The sequence below is a fragment of the Anser anser genome (assembly GCF_964211835.1).
Source record: "Anser anser genome assembly, chromosome: 1".
Classification (NCBI taxonomy): Eukaryota; Metazoa; Chordata; class Aves; order Anseriformes; family Anatidae; genus Anser; species Anser anser.
In genome coordinates, this window is record NC_139720.1 from 28,276,838 (window position 1) to 28,291,994 (window position 15,157).

A 15,157-nucleotide genomic window follows, 5' to 3' on the forward strand; every position below is an offset into this window, starting at 1 on the left:
AGCCCCTGCCCCTGGTCCAGCATCAGGGGACCATTGCTTTAACCACACAAAACTTGCTCATGACAAGCAAGTTGCTCACAGAGTGTCAAATAAATATTTGCCAAGTATAAGTTATGTTGAGGTGAGTATGATTGACCACAGCATGCTCTAAATACTATTTCATGCCAACTCACATTTTTCAGCCTGGACTCCCTGAACTAAGATATTGATTCTTGCAGTGCCACCACATTAACATTGCTTTACAGGCTTTTCCTTATAACAGTTTTTTTCAAACTTGATTGGTGTAAATACCACAGAAGTATTAATCAGAATTCATTGCAAGAGACCATAGTTAAAGACATGTGAAAGTGATTCAAGACATTCATTGAAGCGTCTCAATAGGCGAAATGAAGTCCCACATCACAGTAACTTTTTCTTTTTTTGGTAGATTTCCATCTCTCCTAGCAGGAAACCATGGGTAATGATTTTACTTTAGTTACATGTGTGCATATTTCTTTAGTTTTTGTTGTTAAAATGAATGTGACTTAGAAATTTTGAGAGCAGGGTACATGAGAGCAGACATATTAGGAAGATAGCTACACTTGGGCTTTCTGTTGACCACAAATAGACAAAAATCTTTTGCCTTCCAGATACTCACTTAGATGAGTTGAAAACAAAAAATGAGTATGATTTTTTCTTGTTGTTACATATTTCTTAGCAATTCTTCAGGACTGTACCATTTTTATATTATTCCATGTTTCTCCACAGAATCTATAGTTCAACAGAGCTACTGTCTGTAGTCAGGATGGTTGGGTTGTTTTAGACCAGAAAACAAGAACAGTCTTCTTGACTAACTGCTATAGTTCAGAAACTTCTAATTTCTAATTTATTAGAAATTAGAATTCTAATTGCTATAGTTCAGAAACTTTCTGCATTTGGTGTAATTTATTTTTTTTAATAAAGGCAGGCCACCAGCATCATTCACTGGTGGTATGTAATATGGCACTATATATATCCTTTGATTTGGCCATACATTTCTGTATTTTTGCCTCCCTTGACACATATTTCTTGATGAGGAACTGCAATGCTACTTATTAACTGTTCTTAAAAGTACTTTTTGTCTTATTTGCTCAGTTGTCTTTTTGTTTATATTTTTATTACAGAGTCTGTGTTGCAGGTAAAGAGTGGTACTGCTGATCCTGCATCCTTTGCCTGCAATTTAAAAGTTGAATTCAGCTAAACTGCTAAATATCTTTACAAAAAGTTATGATAATCATTCCACCATTAAGGATTTCTGTACCACCCAAGCTGTATCTTGACTCAAATAAAGATTTTTAGGAGCATTTAGAAAAAAAATATTTTCTCAGGGCATGCCAAGGTTTTACAGGGCAAGGGCCCAAGTTCTCTCTCTAACATTGTACCACATGTCCATTTGCTCCTGTGTGCTACATCAGTAGGAAATCCAAAGGCACAGCTTAATCAAAGTACCGGATATTCTACAAGCTCTCCTAATTCCTTTCTATCTCTTAAATACTGGTAACTATGCCAGAGTGGGCATGCAGGTACATGAGAGTGAATCCTGCCATTTAACATTTTATTGGGTGTAAGGCTTTGTCTTTAGTAAGACTACTATATGTTTGGATTTCCCTGGTCTTGGTGATTTTCCCACTATGAGTTTTTGTTTGGGCAGGACTCATCCTACTTCATCCAAGATTCTAGATGTCTAGAAATATCAGACAGTTTGAGAGGTCTTGGGAAATCTTAATAGCCTCATCCAATTCTATAGAACTACACTCCAATACAGAGGAGAATAAATCAGACTCACTACAGAAAAGAATATCTGACCATGGATCCATATTTCCATAAATAAATAAATAAATAAAAATTTGCCCCAACCCCAAAAGATTGCAGTCTTATTCCCTGATGTCCAAAAATTACCATGAATGACTGCTCTGAAATTTGGATCTAGTGTTTTGGTTTTGTTTTGCTTCATTTTCATATGACAGATACAATGTCTATTTGCCCCTGGGAGTTTACGCACATTACCTTGCCAATATGTCTTAAATCTGAACTGGAGATAGACTCGTTTAGTTGATAAATTCACTCATTTTGATATCTTTCCACTGACACTGCCAATACAGGTGGCAATCAGACAAACAGCTGTAATAGGCTGTTCCCATGATATGGACACTAGCATAGGAAGAAACTAATATCAAAGATAGATATTTATTTAATTTAGACACCAAATAGTTCTTTCCTTTAACATAAATGCTGTATAAACCATTCTTGGTTTCTGAATCATTATTTCCCTTTGTCAACAGATATTTTAGATAAGACAAAAGACAGTAATAATGAAGAACCCTAAGAAAAATGTATCAGCATTTACCTCTCATACTGATCCTGCCCTCCTAATGTTAATGTAATATCAAAAAGTAACTGAAATGATCTAAATTAAAATAGAATTCTAATTATCTGAGAATATGTTTGAGACAACCAGTAAGTTTGTTTTCCTCATTTACATGGAAAATCATACTTCTACCTACGTATATTATATTAGTTTCTTGAGAAGTGCCTTTTATACATTTGTAATGTTTTGATAAGTGAATGTTACATACAAAGACAACTCCTTTTTCATAAATTTTGAATTATCCACATTTTGAGTCCATTTGGTTTTCATGTATCAGAAACTATTTAAAAATACAGCACAAAAATCATCACTAAAAGATCACGGAGAGACAGAGGATGAATGCTGCCAATACTTCCAAAACCAATCAGTAATTAGATTTAATATTAGAGTGTACAGTTTTTACACTAGATTGTAGAGGGGGGAACAAAATGACAAATGCAAAATTCTCACTGAATGTGTGCCTGTTTTACTTTGATTTAGTGTGCCCAAAGAAGAAATTCAGATCTGAAAAGGACTGAAAAACTACCAAGTGCACAAAAGCTGTCATGATATGAAAGTCCAAGTTTAAGTTACCTATCTGTGTATCCAGTTCTAGCACTATATATATACACACATGTACAGCCTTTCAAATATTAAAAGGTGTGTCTTGGTGATTTACTTTCAGGCACTTGAAGTATACAACAAAATAGTACAGAAGACATAAAACAATTCAAAACATGATTGGAACTGATGTGAAATAATGCAGCAAGTGCTGGGGATGGATAAGGAATTATACTTGGCAAGTCAGACACAGAGAGAAACTGTTCATGAGATCTCCAAGGAACAGTCTGTGCCTGTCAGAAGCACTGAATCTACATTTTGTTAGGTTAGATATCTTCGACATTCAAAGAAATAAATGCTCCCATATCCTTTTCAAATGAGTCCCAGGTTGACCCAATTTGCATGGAAATGTTTACACTTCCTTCAAGGTAAATCATGTAAACTTACTTTTTACTGCATTGAAATGAAAACTAGTTTATCATTTCCCTGTTTACAGAACCAGACTATTTACAGCCAAGCACACACCATACATGTAAGAAAGATTTCACCAGCTGGAATCTTCTGCACAAACATCAACATGTAGACACCGTTCCTATTATGAGATTTTTAACTTGTTTTCAGTAAATGAAAGCAGATTTTAAAACTATATTCTTACCCCCTAGGCACAGGATATTAAATAGGGTTTTGTCCCAGTTCTGCAAAGGAGCTTAATCAGGAGCAACATTCGAATACTTTGGTGTCAAAGTGGGTCTCACTCTCTCAAATATGTGAGCTCTGACTTAGAGGAATAGCCTTCATCACAGCTTTGTGATACTGCAGGACCCAGTGGTTGGGGATTAGTTCTTGAGGACTAGTACCAATGCCACCCTTTCCAACCACCTGCAGGAATGACTAGCACTTCCAGGTTCAGTGAGAGCCCCAGGGCCACAGTCCAATAAGGGTCAATGACTTTAGGAAGAGGTAGCACAAGAAGCCAGGGGAGCACTGCCACCTTGTTTTATATTGAGATATTGTTAATCATTGCCACAGTTGTCTGGAACACTAATACAGTCATCAAGAGGGATGGTGGAGGTTTAAATAAAAGCCACAAAACACAGCTTAAAGCAAGCATGTGGGTCTATGGAATATTAATGCAGCATTGTGTTAGCATGGCAGCTAATGAGATTTGTTGCTGTAGTCATTTTCTTGCAGTACTCAACCATGCAATAGGAAGTGGCTGGCATTATCAATGTAAGTGTCAAGGGAAGCATGAGAAAGCTTTCAAGTCCTGGCAGCAACATTAGATTTCCCAACACATATGTCATGGGTCTGAGTCTGCCTTTGCATGTTAGGAGGATCTCACTGCTCTCTCTTGAGCCTCAGATAGAGCCAGGTTAAAGGTTCAATTGGGCAAGAGGAACATGAACTCAGTTCAGTATTGCTGTGCAGTCTGTATTACATCCCTGACGGTTCCCATCTCCTGATGCCATGGGGCAGGACGGAGCCTGAGGACCACATCAGAGGCAGTGTGCAGCAGGACCAGATGTGCAGTCAGCAGTGCTATCATTGCCCCTTGGGGGAAATACTCCAACAGTCTGCCTGAGAAGCTGCCTGCTCTGCTCCTGTGTATGACTTTCCAGTTCCCAGGACCAAAAGACTGCCCAAAGAGGAGGGCTAGGTAAGAAGCTGTGACACATCTCCAAAGCTGAGATTTTTGCCTCTCAGGGCGAGGCTGTCACTGTGTTCAAAAAGAACTGTAAACTCCTTCCTAGTCAGGCAAGCATGAAAATATGAATATGTGTATGTACATGTAAACACAGATGAATTAGCTTTGATGTTCAAAGTTCCTTAATTTAGAGAAGCCCTTGCTTGTGAGCATTTTGAGCCACAAAAGCCAGCTCTGATAACTTTATTTGCTTGCCATCTTGTAATTATATATTTCAGTCACCCAAAGATGTTCAAATGCTGGAAACTGGAAAGAAGTATCAGACATTTTTAAAAATACAGTGACTGATTCCATGATTTATTCATGAGGTTATAAGGTACTGTTGGGTTTAGCAATCACTTCATAAATAGGGCAATAAAAGCACAGACCAACACCTTTCACTTACCCTGGTAAGTAACTTCATGGTCAGATTTGTATGGTATACTGAGCATAAAACCATTTTCTATCAGATAATGAAAATATTTAGAAAACCTCTAGAGCAGTGAGGGCTATAGAACTCCTAAAATGTAATTGCTTTGTGCCATTATTAGAAATGAAAATATTGGCAAATTATTGACATTTCCCAGTAAATAGGGTGTTACACCAAATAACCCTAGGGCTACTAAGGAAAGCCTTTTTGAATTACATGAATAAGAGAGTGGATACTTTTTCATCTTCTACTACTGCATAAGGATATATATAATTGTATGCATAACAATATCCTAGTTTTCATTAATTGTGTTTTATAAACAAAGCAACTATCAGAGTACAGTATGTTCTATGATTTAAAATGAGAAAAAAGATAAACTTTAACAAATGCTGTCGTGTAAGGCTCACCAAAAGCAACTGCACATTCTTGACAATCACTGTTTAGCATACCGACTCAAATCTAAAGAATTTAAAGGGAAATAGTGTAATTCATTATTTAAAATAAATAAATAAATAAACTATTTTAATTCATTTAAATGTTAAGCCTGATCTAGACATGTATTTATATTCAATGTGTTGATGAAATATCTTTTCTCTTGGGATGAGATCTGTATCTAAACCTTTCTCCCACACATAAAGAAGAGAGCAGCATGCACAGGCTGTGTGCTTCTGATTTGACCTATTTGTATTTTGAGGTAAGATTGTGGGTGGATGCCGCTTGATAAACAGCTGAGAGCTCCAAGGAAAACTTGGGGAGGCTCAGGTGACAGCAACAGTCAAGATGGCTAACCAAACTGCTTAAATCATTTGTATTCACTACACATTAGAATCCTATAAAGAACTAGATTTTAAGCTGTAACCAAAAGTACAAGAGGCACTCCAGCTCTCAAAGAACACTAAAAAGCCTGAAGGAAATAGGAAAAGCATATTAATGCAAATAAAATGTTCTTAAATCAACTGAAAAACAAGTTCTGAATTTCTACACTGTACTCCAGTCTACTAAAAACACTTAGTCAGAAAGTCTACTAAACCTTTCCTAACAGATTCAGCTCAGAGACTAAATGTAATGTTCTTGTCATATAATGGAAGCTGTCCAACATTATTAAAAACAAATATACTTTGTAATGATTTATTTTACCAGTGCATTAGATCACATAGATCACTTGGTTGTGGTTTATTTCTTTTTTTTTTTTTTTTCTTTTTTGGGTGTGTGTATGTGTTTGTGCAGTATTTCTGTATATTTGTGCAATGTTATAATAAAGTTAAATTACTTATAAAGGATGAGTAAGTGGCATTAAAATAATTGGTAGATTCACCAGGAGGTACATTAATGGTGGCAAATCTTGCTTAGGTGACAAAGCCCTGGCGATGATGTCTGGTAAGTCCCACCTGGTAAATCATCACAGCCCCTCACAAGATTAGGCTTCCCAAGGACCACTTGATTGGCATTTGAGTACAGTAGTGAATTATTTAGTCTACATTTACTTGCCTTATTGGGGAGGGGGGGGAGAGATGACTAAAGCAGTGATCTCACTTGCATGTAAAACAATGATAGTGGCACAATACCAGCTAGCCCTTACTATGTATGTGTGTGGAGCAATGGGTTTTCCCTCCAAACACCAGCCAGTACATTTCTAGCTTTCTTAGCATTGTGATTGTTTAAGAGCTAATTTCCAGTCTGTTGCAACCAGACAGAGTATTTTAATAGGTAGAAGACATTCTTAGTGATGAGATCCAGGGCCAAGGGATAATCCTAAAAAATAAATAAAGTGGGAGTAGGTTGGTGGTTCTGGAACTAACACCAAGGTCATCTTAGGCAGTAGGTCTGTATGAGTAAACCCTCTGAAGAAAAAAGAAAAAAGAAAAAAAAAAGTGGCACTTCAAGAGCTCTGCCTGCTAGAACTGCTCCTTCTCCAAAACAAACAAAATAGTAATTAAGTTAGTTCTCAGCTAGTGCCTTCCATGTCTTACCTCCAGCAATATTAATTCTTTTTTCTTTTTCCTAATTCACAGAGAAATCATTAGCAGGATGAATTGTTTTTCAACAGGTGAAGGGAGGGAGGTTGAACATGATTAGCCTAAAACCACAATGGCAGCTTGTGTCTGAGTAGAATATAGAGCTGAGCTAAATAAAATAATTGTGGGTTTTGCCACCTGATTGCTTCCAGAAGTCAGTCAGCCTTGTGCCGGGACGGGAGAAAGTTACCATTTACACTGTGAGTCCAGACATATTTATATACTTCATATTCTCGTGCCAAAAGTAGTTCAGTCAGCTGTTTGGGAATTTTTCCACTATTGTTGGCTGCATCTGCACTTCCTGTTTTTAAGGATGATTCGTTTCAGGAAGTGCTGAGGCCACAAAAAGTGCCACAAATTCATCAAAATAAACCATACCCAGCTGAACCCAAGTTTTTCATCACAAAACTAAAGCACAATCTCATGAATTTGGACAAAGAAGCTTGAACTTTGTGAAATTTCAATAAGCATTTTCAGGACCTCACCATTTCCTTTGCTTCTTAGCCACTAAGTTTGTCGCTGAACTTGCTAAGTTTAAAAAATGCAGATTAAAAGGGAGAAAGATAAGGATATTATGCACAATGAAAAAGAAACTCATCACTGCTCTGCACCAGCTTCTTCTATTAGTCAAAAAATATGACTAGATATAGTTCATTTACAGCCAATTAATTTGCATAAGGACTTTGCAAAGTAAAATATAGTTGCATTCTCAATAGCTGCAGTATACTTCACATAAAATAATCTACTCCCACATTAGTAGCCTGATGGAACTTCCATGAGGATGACAAAGCTGTGCTTTGTTATTTTTATTTTTTTTTGTAACTTTCTTCCTGAAATAGACTTAGAAAGAGTCAAAAATTTCTTTTATTGTCTAATCACGTCCGTCATGCTACAATGTACTCCATGCATTCACATCTCAGGAGTAAACTGTTCTATCAGTATTTTTTTTCAAGGCAACCAACAGAAATTATTGTTATTTTAGCGACTTACTAACCTTTTAACTGTTGCCCTAACTGCCTGCTCACTAGCATCTTTCTCATAAAATTGCTGTAAGAATCACAGAATTGCTGAAAAAGAATTATTTTTACAGTGCAGTAGAATTGCTAAGGTTTTGCCTCATTTTTGATTAATTTCATGCCTGACTCAGTCAGAGATTAGGCCCTGACACAGGTTATAATTAAATATTGAAATCATGAAGTGCAAGAATGTTTAATTTTTAAAATATGAGTTTTAATTTACCTCATACAGAGAATAGCTCTGGTCACCTGCAGAGTTGCATTACACACTACATTGCCTAATGTAGGATGCCTGAATAAGGCTGAGCACACAGTTAAAGTAAACTAATGCAATTTACTGAACAGCAGTCAAATATTTATCCAGTTGATGAAGCAGACTTTATGTGAAACTCAGACAATAATTAAAGAGAAGCCTTGCTTAAAACATGCTTATTCCAGTTTTCACAAATATGTTATACCAAAGCAGCATCTTCCTTTTCTCAAATATTGATGTTCTTCTAACACATTATACAGTGAGCTTGTCCTTGGCATTCTCTTGACTATTTAATGAATCCATTTCCTGGCATTTGCCTTATCTTTGTTATGTTGTTCTTTGGAGAGCTAAAACTATTAGTTAGCCCTTGACAGGAAAACATCAGAGCAAGCTAGTAAAAGGTCTTACAGTATCAGAGTTGTTAACATGGTATTTGATTAAACCATAGAAAGATGGGGAAGAGATACTACAGAATATGTCCCCTGCAGTTAGACTTTTACAGCCTTGGATTTTATTTTTATTTATTTATTTATTGTAGAACTTTCACTTTTGTTTTTGTCATTTTATCTAAGCAATAGCCTGAATAGTAACAGGCTCAATACTAATCCTACAGTTATTTTGTAATGCTGAATCTTTACCATTCCAAATAGAACTGACCATGTCAGATCTTTCCAGTTCTTCAGAACAAGTATTTTTCCTTCAAGGTTTGTTTTTTGTAGTAAGAAAAATGTTTTTAAATCTTTTACACCAAGAAACTGAAATACACATCGAGAAGATACATCTAGCATCTAGTTCATTTTCCTGTGTTACACAATATAGAACAAAGGTAAACACTTACAGACATTTGTAAAGATCCAAAAGGCGTTAGCTCTTAATTTAGAACATGGAAGTTTAGAAGTGCTGCATAATTTACAAGCATTATTAAATCTTCAAATTTCAAAGCAGTGTTAGAATCAGGAATTACGTAGCTGCTCATCAGAAACACATAATACTGACCACAGTAACAGAGAAGACAGAGTTTTGACTTGGCCTATATTCCCAAAATAGGTGGAAGCATATTTGCATAATACTCTACTGACCAGTAAGTAGTTACAAACATATGCTCATTGGCTTTAACAGTCATTAGGAAGCCCCCAAATTTTTCAAAACATCGATGTCCATCATCCTCAAAATGCATTGTATTTTGAAATACACCCTACAAATGACAATTCGCTTATTCAAACACTATTCTTTTTGCAACACGGATAAGTCAATATAAAGGGACTGTGTGAGGTTTTTCCTCAAGTAGGAAAAGTAACAGTTTGTTTTGTCAGCTTTTTTTTTTTTTTTACTCAGATACTGTCGTGTACAAATATCCCCTAGATTGGGAAAGCTAACTTCATTTCGATGAAATTTTCATTTCTATAAAATCAGAATTATCTTATCTAGATCAGAAAAGCAATAAAAGCAGATGCCAATAACACCAACTTAGCACATCAGAAAAGCTATTGAGCAAGAGCCTAACTGGCATAAACTAACATTACTACTTCAGCACAGCTGTGCCAGTACACAGCAGCTGGGGTTCTGGCCTGGTATTTAGAAGCTGCATCCAGCCACACTTCATTTTCAGCTGCAGCCTCCAACCCAAACCAGCAGCAGCTGCAAGCAACGAGGAAGCTGCCTTGCAAACACTTTATCTGGACTATTTTTGTTCTTGAACATGCAGTATCACCTCAGTCATTGCCATGCATAAAGCCAATATATCACAAGCAGTAACAGATTTTTCAAACTATAGTGTTGCTGTTCTTATGCACTCTACGGGTCAGGAAAATTTGGAACGTTTCTGCATGTGCAAGCTCTGTAAGATCAGAAACTTACTATTTGTTAACAATAGGACATTGCAGCACCTTGTTGGAGTTGCAGAGGATTTGGCATTTTATTCTGCCATTTTGACTCCAGTTTGCAGTATTCATGTCATTGTTTAAACATGTAGGAAAATGACAAATCACAAAGTATAATTGAGACACTACTGCTCAATTAACTCATCTGGGGAATAACAGACAGTAAGTTTTGTAGAGTAAGGCAACAATCCCACCAAACTTGTTTCTTCTCACCTAAATGAGGGATGTTACGTTCAGCCTATATTTCTACCTGCCTGCTGACTGATTATTGAGGAACTGAGAAAAGGCAACTGTTTTGACTTTATTCAGACATTAGCAATTTCTGTCCTATTCACCTGTTTTATTACTGTTCATCTAATTACAAAAAGAGCTTCCTAGCTAACACAGATACAACACATAAGAAAAACTGAAGCATCAGAAGCTAAGGCTTCTGGTGCTGACCACTGGTGCTGTCATACTCCATCAGATTTTGAAGTGACTTTTACAATCTGCTGTTGTGGTCAATTAGCATGAGATCTTCAGATTTATTATACTCTCACTTAAGGTGGTCTCTGACCCTCAGATTTCCAGGATTTAAAGAGTAATGTAATGCCCCAAAGGTTAGTCTTTATTACATTGTTTTGTTGTCATTGTTTTGTTTTGTTTTTAAATCAAGTACCCAATTAAGCAATAAAAGTATCGATTAAACTAAAAAAAAAAAACATGGCAGTAAATGTAAAAGTGGTTTGGTTAAAGTATTTTATAAATAACTATTCTTGAACATTTTTAAATGCTTTTCAGTATGGTTGGGTTTGTGTTCTCCCCAAAAGGTTTCAGAGCTAGTAAAAATATTTGAGTAACTATTTTGCGCTACCAAACAGACAAAAACCTGACCTTTTAGTTGTAAGTAAAACAGGATCAGATTATAGGACATCTGCCTTTTTTTGAAGATCACTTTGGTTTGTCTGCAAATATTATGGAATGTCTCTAAATTCTGGGTCTTATTTAGAACCAGCTCCGTGGTGATCCTCGTTAGATGAGAATGCATTGATTTTTTTTTCCTGTTCAGTTATTTCCCCTTAAATATCTCATTTTAACATAAGAAAACTTTTTGAAGGATATAGGAGTTTTATGGCCCATTTGTGTCTCAAAGCCACTGAGATCAGCCCAGACCCTACTTCTCTGTCCATAAACACACAGACCATCCCAGGAAATCACATAGTAGCAGATTAATCCAGAAAACTTCCACTCTACATTTCGTTGTAATACAGCTATTGTTTCCCAATGTCATAAAAAAGCTCACATCACTTCTTCCCAAATTCCTGACACTGCAAGAACTGCCCTTTTTTTTCCAGGAGATTCCAGGAATATCCAAAGATTCTTGTCTCTAAAGCTCACTTTTTTATACCTTATACTTACTTTGTAATACTGATTTGTTCTCTCCATTTTCATTTCCTCCTTATTTACTATTATTGTATTTACTCCACAGATCTGAATGAGTCAAATTTGTGTAATAGCATCTGGCTTTCATATCATTTTACAGATAACCCTTGCACTTTGTTTGTCAAGATCTAAGATTTTATGTCAGGGAAGCTGTCACAAGATTGATCTGTGTAGTCAAAAAATAAAAAAAAAATGCCTGAAGGGCCTAATACTGTGGCCCTCAATTACATGACTAATTGTACTTAATGGATCCATTCACGGGGGCAGCAGTACTGGCTCTGAGCAGATTATGTATTGCCCCCTAGAAACCTACAAGCTTGGAATGTACCCACCAGGACTAAGGCTGATTCACATGTCAGAGCAGATGCCACTAATACAGAGGGCTGTGAGTTTAGCCTGCCAGAAAGGATTCATTTTCACAATGAACTGTTCGCTGCAGCAAGATACATGGGTACACACTGGCTTGTGACTGTTACAGCCCCATGCTATTTTACAGTGCATAGAATCTGTAATGGAAGAAATCATTCCACAATAAAAATTATTTAAGATGGCCTTACTTAGCCTGTATGCATCATAGGGCATCAAATTATTTTACATGGTGCATAATGACCAGCTATTGATGTTCTCCACTCAGGCTTACCAAGTGAATGGAAAACTTCACCTATGCAAAAGGAAAGTTCATCATGTCATACTGTACAGTGTCTTGCATTGATGGCTATGAACGAAGATTAAATAACAGCTAATGGCTACTTGGACTAATTCCAATATTCTTACAAGTATTTATTTTGTATCTGTAGGCATGTTTGTGCGCATGTATATACATGTGTGTACATGCAATTCTATACACGTCAGTACTAGTGCTGGTATCACATTAGCATAGTGTAAATGTTCATTTTATCTGAAATGTCGGCTCAATACTAGGATCCTTTTGATAAATGCAGTGAATAAGAACCTCACTATTTCAATGTGCAATCCTTTTTAAATAAAATAAATAAATAAATGAAGCTTTAGAAGAGTTGGGATTTCCTTCAAGGACTGATTTTTCTTTCCTCTAATGGGAAATCTGGCTCCTAAAAGAAATCCCACTCACATAGTTTAATTTAGAGTCTATCTTCTTGACGCTTTGGAAAAAAAAAATTTCTTCCAGCTGCCCACCTCTGAAACCTTTTAAATAGCCATTTCTAAAGCTGATACATCAATTAGCTAGATTGGTTTTCCCATCTTTATATATATACAAATATATAGATATAAAGCCAAAAAAAAAAAATCATTTGAAATGTAGAAATAATGCCAAATTATTGTTTGAAGTTGTTAAATGACAATTGCTCGTAGGACTATAACCTTAGTTATGCAAATCACTAAAGTTCATGTTAAGTCTGACATTTACAGAATTAATGAACTAAATAATTAAGTGACCTGGTAAGCGAATTGGTAAACCAGAACTATTAATCTTTTAATGAATTCTTTACTATCACTTAAATAATAATTCTTTTTTGCATAATTTTAAAGGATTATAGTAAAGAAACACTAGAACAGAAAACCATTATGTAAAGGAACGTTACTTTTATAAATCTGTCATTATGTCTCTTTTTATTGAATTCATTTCTATTCAAGGTTTAGAAAAGTGGTAATTCCTGCACTAGTGACTAACAGTCCCCAACATTTTAGTGGTAAGGTTTTTTTCTTGCTAAGACAAAAAGTCTAGGATCATTTACTGCTTCAGACAAACCACTGCCTAAAATGATTAATTAGCATACAAGTATAATTTAAGAAATCCTCTATTTGATGGTGTGCATCACAAGTTTCAGATTTTCAAAGCACTAGTAAGTTGACTAGGCACAGTAAATGGTGTTTCTGAACCAGTTCCTTTTAGAGAGAAATTTTCTTTATTTAGTCAGCCTGTTGCTGACTTTCTCCTTTCTACCAGCTTTATACCACGTTTCTTACTAAACCCTTTTTCATATTAGAGTACCCTGAACTCTAAAGTTTTGTAAAACTCTAGTATACCAGTAATCTTCATATCCTCTCCCAAGTGGTATGTAAATTTATCTCTCCCCATCTTTCTCTCTATCAATGACTGCAATGGAACTGAAAATATCAGAGTGCAGATTTTGGAGTAGTGTGTGCTACTATAGGTACCATTCCTGCCCTTCAAAAAACCACCTCTGTACAGATTCAAAGTACATATTAGTCTTTTCTACTATGTCTAGATTTCTATATGTAGGAGAGATGACATAAGGTATAATATTTGTACATTCTTATTATTGTGTAATCTGATCTGGCACCATTCCCAATGACTTCAAGGAGTTGATTCTGTGATTCTGTGACTTGTAAAAAAACTTCAATGTTTGTCCCCTTTTAAACATTGCAACCATTGAAAGCAGCCAGGTAAAAACCACTGCATGTGTCCAAAACCATTAAAACAGCATTTCAACTTTTAGAAACTTTGTACTTACACTTAATGTTTTATTTGTCTCCTTTGAAAGATGCTACTCAGTGTCACCTGTCTCAAGATTAAAAAACATTTCAATTTGGTATTGAAATGTTGTGGGGTGATAAAAGTAGTAATGAAAATAATGAAATTAACATCCAACTAGGATCTTTCTCTGAAAAAAAAAAATCTTTATGGCATAAAAAGAAAGAAAGAAAGAAAAAAAAAAGCCACCTGTTGTCAAGAAAAAAACAGCACTTGGTGGACCAAGAAGGAAAAAATGGATTTCTTCACCACTTCATTGGCACATGCCAGATACTCAAGCTTCTTTCATTACAGGTGTGCATGGGGAAGGAAATCCTACAAACTCCCACTGCTGACAGATCCTTGCTATTTGAAGCGAGTTCAGTTTACATTCAGGAAACTGGTGAAACTTCATCAACAGAAAATCTAATCCTGCTGACCTATACTGCACCCACACAATGGTGCTTTTGCAATTCATTATGCAAGCACAGCAAATACAGCAGACAATAACACCCACAAAACAAAAAAATCTGAAATCATGGAGTACTGTTCTGTCCCACAGAACACTGTGTCATTAGGCCAAAAAGCCTACGAAAGCAAGAAACAAAACAGAGCATGCTATTCTGCAAGTTTAGTAACTAATTGTAGCTGGTAAAAAAAAAAAAATCCACCAGGCAAGACAAAAATATTTTTAAAATCACATACATTTCAGTTTTGAACATATTTCATTATGAAGAGGGATGGGAAGTGTGCAGACAGAATCAGTGGGGCAAGGCAAAATATGTTCAGTTCACATGAGTATTTGGTATACAGGTGGGCAATATGTGGTTCATTAACTCCTCTGAACTAACACCCATGCAGAGGCTTACCTTGTATGAAACATCAGACAATCTATTCAACATTTCAAGTGAAACGGCAAATCTAGAACAAAATATCTAGCATACAAAAAGGGTTTCTCTATTCTGTAGATGATAGCATGATATAAAGATACCCAATGGCTAGAGGATTCAAGGGTTAGAGGAAACCAAGAACCAAATGGAACAAGTTTTGTGAAAAAGGGCACTCAGACAGACTAG